Source organism: Elaeis guineensis, chromosome 1 (assembly GCF_000442705.2).
Source record: "Elaeis guineensis isolate ETL-2024a chromosome 1, EG11, whole genome shotgun sequence".
Classification (NCBI taxonomy): Eukaryota; Viridiplantae; Streptophyta; class Magnoliopsida; order Arecales; family Arecaceae; genus Elaeis; species Elaeis guineensis.
In genome coordinates, this window is record NC_025993.2 from 74,784,435 (window position 1) to 74,791,942 (window position 7,508).

Genomic DNA, 7,508 nt, shown 5'->3' on the forward strand with positions numbered 1-7,508 from the left:
ATCAACCTCGGTAGATAAGAGGAGTAGTCCTATGATGATCGAAAGATTGAGTCCTTAAGCCCATGGCCATGGCAGAGTGAAATAATGAAAAAGAGTTTTTCATTAAGGTTTCATATCGGACTTGGATCGATCGATTGATTCATATGACTAATGTTGGGTTTGACGAGTTCACCTTAACCCTAATTCAGTCGGGACTCATGATAGAGGAACTCAATCACACAGGTAGCTGCACCGAGAGGTTCGTCTTCATTTCTGATGGATTGCCACCATATACTACTAGGTGTCACTGATGGATTTTGAGAGCAATTAGAATGATCTTGATGATCGATCATTCTAATTGTCTGAATCAGAAGAGTTCTGGTCCATCGAAAGGAGTTTCGATGATGTCGATGATGAGATCATGACATATCTCATTACCATATGAAAATGAATCTAACTGGGTCACACAAACAAGAATTAGGGTCTGGATGTCATCAATTAAGCTAGCCCAGTTCGATTGATTTGGATTAGATCCAATTTGGTTCAAGAAAATCGTGCTAGCACACAATTGAGCCTAACTTTCTCCTCATGTAATCTTTTCTATCTCAACTGAGCCAAATGTGATTTGACTCACCCAGACAACCTTGAGAAGGTTTCTCACAGTCTGACTGGAGTCAATCCAGCTCAGAAAGGATTTGTCTTAATTCATGAGATGAATTTAAGACAACACCTGCTAATTCCTGTCACCAGCCATTTTCATTTTAGGACATTGGTCAAATGTTGACCCATGGACCTTGGACTGAAGGCCACTTGGCAAGAGGTCATTGGAGATTTTTGTGGAGTGTCCATCTGCTAAATTGAGCCTCAAAGTGGGCACCATATTCAGATTGGGCGTGCGCCCCAAGTGGATAAGGGTAGAGTCCCATGAGATGAGGACTCTGATCCCTTGATCAACTTGGACTGTGGGGCGCAAATCTCACTGTGCTTATCCAGTGTTGGCACCAACAGTAGGAGAGATTGTGGGAATTCTTTTGATATGATCAGATGACATCACTCCACTAATCAAAATTTTTTCAGAATTAATTAAAATTTTCTGATTGGTCGAATGATGTGGCACTACATGGCGCAGCAGGGTCTATTTAAACCTTATCTGTGCCTAGGGTTGAGAGACTCTGTGCAATAACCAATAAAAGCTTGAATCCTCTCCACTTCTTTATACCTCCTATACTCCTTTCCCTCCCCTCTTCATGTCCAAGAGGTTGGGCATCCATCTGGTGCTTGTCCAAGGCGTGGTGGCTTCCTGATTAGAAGGCTGTAGAGATTTATCGAGAAGCTGCTGCTCCAGCTTTAGAAGATCTTTTGGAGATCTTCCAGATCAGATCTAGATCTAATTTTTGGAACATAGATTTGCAAGGAAAAGATAATCCAGATCCTGCTTGAGTGGATACTGATAGAGGCCAGGCGACTGCATGGCTATTTTAGAACCTCGGGCATTGCTGCGATCATCTACAGGGTAATCTAGTTACCTAGAGGTATTTCTCTATTCCTCATATTTTTAGATTTAATTTTAGATTTAATATTAGATAATAAGAATTAAATCTAATAGATCTTAGATCTAAAATATCGTAGGATAATTTTTTTTTGAAATATTCCACCCCAGATCTCATTAGATCTGGAAGATCCTATAAAAAAAAAAAAGCTGATTTTTTCTTCAGTATGTGGATGGCATACTGTTACTAGAAAATGATATTCTGACTTTATAGAGTGTGAAGCTGTGGTTATCATCACAGCTCTCCATGAAGGATTTGGGAGAAGCATCCTACATCCTAAGGATGAAGGTCTATAGGGATAGATCTAGAAGGTTATTTGGATTGTCCTAATCCACGTACATCGATACCTTGTTGAAGCGGTTCAATATGGATAATTCTAAAAAAAACTATCTTCCAATAGGCTATGGAATTACTCTTTTCAAGAAGGATTGTCTGACAACTCCTGAGGAGAGAAAGTGTATGAATAGAATACCATATACTTTGGCAATGGGATCTATCATGTATGCTATGATATGTACGAGACTGGATGTGATCTATTCACTAGGAGTAGTGAGTAGATACCAATCTGATCCGAGTGAGAAGTATTGAAAGATTGTGAAAGTAATTTTTAAGTATTTGAGAAATACTAAAGACCAATGGCTTCTCTATGGAGTCACTAACCTGAAACTTGTGGGATATACTGATTTTAGTTTTCAATCAGATTGTGATGACAGCAGAAGTATATCGGGCTACGTATTTATCTTGAATGGAGGAGCTGTTTGCTGTAATAGTTTCAAGCAACATACTGTGGCCGATTCTTTATGTGAAGCAGAATACATTGCTGCATCGATGCTACAAAAAAGGTAGTGTGGTTGTGGAAGTTTATCACCAAGCTGAGAGTTACACCTTCTATTGATGGTCCTATTCTGCTGTATTGTGACAGCTCCAGTGCCATAGCTCTGGTGAAAGAACCAAAGTCGCACCATCACACCAAGCATGTTCTATGCCGCTATCACCTGGTGCGAGAGATCGTGAACCGAGATGACGTCGAGCTTCAAAAGATCAATAGAAAGAAGAACTTAGTCGACCCCTTCACTAAAGCTCTCGGGATCAAAGAGTTCGATGACATCAAATGGAAGATGGGTATAAGATACTGCTGCAATTGGCTTTAGTCCAAGTGGGAGTTGTTGAAAATTATATCCTAAAATCAATCATATGATGATTGAGTTCATCTTTTTATATGAATTATTGATTAATAAATAAAAATTATTCTGATATTTTTTATCACAAAGTTACATCTTCCTTAAACTCTTGTATTGTGATGAAATCCTTAGAACTATGTTAGTATGCGATAAAGAGAAGATTTATCATATAGTTCTTAAATATATTCATGATCAAATGATACGTCATTACAGGATGATAACGTTTATCGAGTGGAGGTCGTTGTATGTCACATGAGTTGATTATCCTCTTAATCAAGGAGTGTGGTGACACTGGTATGGCATACAGATGAGATGTTGGAGTACATCATCACTGAACAAGTGACTCACCTATTGAGCATTCTGCTGTCAAGAGCTACTCACGAAGCATATGGGTATAAATATTTTTCAGACTTAATATCACCATAGTGACTTACAGCAACTCACTGTGCTTTGGTGCCAGACTATCTGGATTTTTAATGCAGTAACGGAAGGCTACTAGATACCGTCAAGTACTTATGAAGTCTGTGTGTGAATCAAGATGGTATTGATCCCTCCAGATTATTGAAATTGATGTATCACTGTATTTCTTTCAATTCAGTAAAGTCTTAGCCAAGGTAATCCATTAGATGGATTTGAAAGATTGAAATACAATGTGCATGAAGCAATCTCGGTTGATAGTTAACCTGAGACCATCCTAGAGTATTTAGGATCAAAAAGATGAATTATGTGATAACCATATGTATGGGTTCTAGAATATTTTTTTACGATAATTCAACCTATTTGGACGTCGAGAACTATTGCTAGATGGTATCTCGATTAGTGCAGAAGTTGGTTCCTGTGCTACCGGTTTGTGTTTGAACTTATGGAGTCACGCACATAAGTCAGACAAAATAGGAAGGAATTGGTCTATGTTTATATGTCCAATTTGAAAGTACTTGACTTGATTGAACATATAAGCAAACTTGATTGAAAATTAAGTTATGGGTCAAATGGGATTGTAGAGTTGATTATATCTAGCTAGCACTACACATGAGATTCAGGTTCAATCTTGGAGATGAATAGTTTTTGATCTATGATCCATAGAGCATATGAAAGATTGAATTTAAGTGTTAATTAATTTTAGATTAGATCTTAATTAATTAGACTTAATTGAGTTTAAAATTTAAGTTAGATATGGTACAAAAGTCCTAAAGAGTTTGGGATTGACAGCCTTTTGAAATTATTTCGAACTAGCTTCGAATTGGATTCGAATCGGATCCATTTTGGATGAGATATGAAAAATCTTTTTTGCACTAAGATTTCTCTCTCATATGGGCTGACCAACAATTAGAATGGTGCTAGTTTGGGACATCCCATGTGGGTGAGGGATTGGATGCAAAGTGATTGCCATAAGTGATGGTAATTCTATCTCATGTAGGAATCCTTCTTTCATGAGTATTGGACTGATTCAAATCAGATTTGAGTTAGGAGTTCTATACTTATTAGATCATGGGATTCATCTATAAATAGAGAAGGTCTCCACCTATGGATGCATAGCAAACAAATCAGATTGAGAGAAGAGAAAAAGAGAGAGAGGCGTGAGAAGAGAGATGTTGCCCAGCTATGCAACCCAAGAGGGGGGGTGAATTGGGTTTCTAAAAATTTTAAGCCCAACAGATAACTTATGAAGAACAAAACAATGGCTTTAAATCAATATTAATTAACTAAAGCAGTATTGCAAGGATATAATAAAGAAATAAGATAAAGCGATAAAGCACACCACAAACACAAAGATTTATAGTGGTTCGGTGCTAACCTTGCACCTACGTCCACTCCCCAAGATCCCACTTGGGAATTTTAATCCACTATCCTTTGTATTCAACCCGAATACAAAACGTCGGAAACTCCGACACTAGCTATCCCAAGCTAGAATACAAGACGTCGGAAACTCCGACCCTAGCTATCCCAAGCTAGAACACTTGTTTCCCGGGTACAAGCAAACCCAAAACACTCCGATTTCAGGTTCGGATCAACCTTTCCTTGTTTTGGAAATCCTCCAAAAACAAGAGCAAAAACTCACAAAGAGTAAGAATATTTAGAGCACAGATGAATACAATAACAGCTCCTTAAATGAGCAAATATAACAATAAAAGCTTTACTCAAATGAAGAACCCCTTTTTCAGATTTTCTCAAGATGAATGAACGGTTGAACGCTTGAGAAGAGGTTGATTGTTGATTGAAGATCTCTTGAAAGCTTTGAACGATCTCTAGATCAAGGTTGAAAACAATCGACTTGAAAGATTCTCTCTTTGAATGCTCTTGCTTTTCTTTTTCACAAACTCTCTTGAATATTGTGGATCCTCTCTCTTCTTCTTGAATATTTCGTTGATCTCAGATTTAGGATCCTCTCTTCTCTTTTGATCTCACGTTTGATCTCCCGATTTCCACACTTTTTCTTTGCAATTTGATCTGCTATTTAATCTGCAATTTCCTTTCACCATTTTAAGCATTTTATGGCATTAGTAGCAAGAGAAAATAATTTAGGCAGATAAAGAGCCGTTAGAAGATTTTTAGGAAGCATAAATGGCAATTAAAACGGGCAAAAAAATAGCCGTTGCTGACATTTCCCGTCGCAGGGGTCGACTCATGAGTCGACTCATGCATCAGGAGTCGACTCATGAGTCGACTTCTGTTGCAAAGACCAGAAACTTAGATTTCTGGATTTTTTGGCCCAAATCAGCAGAGGTCGACTCATGAGTCGACTCATGCCTTGTGGGTCGACTCATGAGTCGACTCACAGGTCGTGCCAAGCCAAAAATCCAGCGTGTCATGGAAATTTTTTTGCGTGCCATTCAGCTCATAGTGCCATGAGTTGACTCATGAGTCGACTCATGCACTTCAAACCTTCATAACTTCAAAAATATAAGTCCAAACACAATGAAATTTTCATCAATAGATTTCAAATCATTTGTTCTACCAAATGGTACTATCAAATCAGGATTTTAATGAAATTACGATTTTGCCCTTGAAGAGCATAAGGACTTTTTCAATTGTTTGTATCCCTTCAATCTGCTTTGTAATCATCAAAATCAATCTAGGAGCAACAATCTCCCCCTTTTTGATGATGACAAAACATATGAACAAAAATATTTATGTTAATGCATTAATTTCAAAAGAATCCATTATGGGTGTATATGCTTGAAAAGAGTATGATTCTTTTGGCATGTAATATAAATGCAAAAATAGTTTGTCCATTTTCTTAAAGATTTGAAAAGGGTATTAGATCATTTTGAGTTCAAGATATTTCAGAGCAAGAGAAGATAAATAACTTTTTCTATGAATCAGAGCAAAAATAATTTTTACAATGATATCAGAAAAGATTTTATAATGTATCAGAGCAAGAAAATTTTTAATGTATCAGAGAAAATTTTATACAGTATCCGAGCAAATGTTATCATGTATCAGATCAAGTTGAAAGAAATTGTAGGATGTATCAGAGTAAAACAAATTTCTTATTGATGTCTCAAGGTGAGTAAAATTTCAAAAGCAAGTTTGAATATCAGAGCATATATATAAAAAATACTTATTTGCATTGTACTCATGATTTTGCTTTTGATGGATTAAAGTTCTGTCTGATACCAAATTTCTCTGTCTGATACCAAATTTCGATACCAAAATTTCTCAAAGTTTTGTTTAATCTTTCAATCCTTGTTTTTGTCTAATTTCTCCAATATTTGTTTAATTTCTTCAATATTTGTTTTAATTTAATTTCTCCCCCTTTTTCTCATAATTTAGGGTTTTGCTTTTTGTCTAATTTCAATTTTTGTTTAATTTTAATTTCTCCCCCTTTTTGACATCATCAAACATAGTTAACTCTTTCTTTTCCTTTTCTGAAAATATTCTTTAATTTCTTCCTCTTTAGAGTTTTTCACAGATGTTTGCTCCCCCTTAATATAGCAATTATCAATAGCAAACAACAATAAGGAGAAGATAATATTTCAACAGATGTATCGGAGATTGAAATATAACCAAAATATAATCATTACAAAGAGGTAGAAATATAGGTAAAAGATGATTCCATTAATATCATAATTGTTTCATAAAATTTAACCAGCTAAATGTCAATACATGGCCCCAAGGTATAGATCTTAGAATAAGATACTAACTCCTAGAACCTAGTAAAAATCAAGATAAGTCAATGATCAGAGTCATCAGATATAGTATGAGAAGATGATGGATCAGAAGTGCGTCCTCTACCCCTTCTGCCTCTGCCACGAGTAGGAGAACGAGATGAACTGGGAGGCTGAGAACGCTGAGATACTAGGGACTGAACAGAAAGGGTGAGTCTAATAGAATCAAGTACGTTTAGTGCTCTGGAAACAGATTGAAGTAGAGCAGTAAACTGGGTGGTAGCATGCTCACTCGATCCTCTGATCTCTTTCCTCAGTAGCTCATATCCACCTTCTAGTGCTCCTCTGAGCCTGTCAGCCTCTGCAGTGAGGTCTGTGACCTCAATGGTAGACTCCTGTGGCTGGGGATGGGCCAATGCAAGGACTTGCCCCTGCAAGTCAAGAACTCTGCCAGTAAGTCTCCAGACTGTATCCTCAAGCTGCTGTATCCTGACGGACTGATCTGAAATCATCTGAAATATAGTGGAGATGTGGGGAGTAATGGTCTGATCAGAAGAAGTAGCTCCAGGTGCAAAAGAAGTACTACTCCACTGGCTAGACAACAAAGAAGCCACACGCTGAGATATATGCTCGATCTGATCGTCAGCCAGTCTGAACTCTGAATGAGGTGCTCTGCTCTCAGGCTGATA